The sequence below is a fragment of the Plasmopara halstedii genome, assembly GCF_900000015.1.
Source record: "Plasmopara halstedii genome assembly, contig: Scaffold_2956, whole genome shotgun sequence".
In the NCBI taxonomy this organism is placed as follows: domain Eukaryota; phylum Oomycota; class Peronosporomycetes; order Peronosporales; family Peronosporaceae; genus Plasmopara; species Plasmopara halstedii.
The window spans coordinates 1,398,542-1,399,594 of NW_020189861.1; positions in this window are offsets into that span (position 1 = coordinate 1,398,542).

Sequence of the window (1,053 nt, forward strand, 5' to 3'; positions counted from 1 at the left end):
TGTTTGGCCTTAATTGCAACAGTCCATAGGTCTTTATCCTTGGTGTTCATTGCTTGATTGTAGGTTTTAGGATCGTTGATCACTAGATTGGCAGTCTCCTCGTTGCTCTTTTGCTTTGACGTTTGTCTTGTAATCATCTTCTCAGAAGGTTTCTTATTGTTCTTCTTGTTCAAAGCCTTGTTCGACTTGGACCTCTTTGTCACTTCGATTACCTTGTCTCCTGATGGATGCTGGTCATCCATTGCTCCTCCGCCGTCCTGATTTTGAAGCACATTCTGTGCTCTCGCTTGCAACTCTGCATTTTGGGCTTCCGTGAACGTCTCTATGGACTTCATGTGAGTGGTGATAATTACCTTCTTCGAGTCATGTATGTAAACTATGTATCCTTCGATTTCTTCTGAAATCCCCAGAATAGTACCTGACTCTGAACGCTTCTTTAGAGCTGATCTTGCTTTCCCTGGGTCTTTAAACACTCTGCATAGCGATCCGTTTATAGCTATGTCTCTCACGCTTGCTGTGCTGCCAATCAAAGCCTCAATTTGTGACCTCCTTCCAGCATTCGATCTGGTTGGGCTTCTGTTCAGGATGTAGCTCGAGTATTTCACGGCGTCGCCCCAGAATTGTAGTGGCAAGTTGCTGGCAAACAGCATGCTTCTCGCCATATCCATGATTGCTCTGTGCATCCGTTCGGCCTTGCCGTTCGACGCTTGGTTGTAAGGCTCCGGCATATGCCTCTCTACTCCAGACTTGTTGCAGAACCAATCTACGCTGGCATACTCGCCACCCCCATCAGTACGCAGCACGCTAACCTTGCAACTAAATTGCTTCTCAAAATACACTAAGAAATGCTCAAACTGCTTCGCTGCTTGTTCCTTAGTTTTAGCCAGGAATACTCGACAATAATTAGTCTTATGGTCGACGAAGTTGATCAAGTATCTATTGCCCAATCTGTCCCTTGGTGTGTTTGGGCCCTTGATATCACTTCCTATTACACCTCCAATGCGATCGATAGGTGCATTGGATCCTGTATCATTCCTGGGCTGCTTGTTTCTT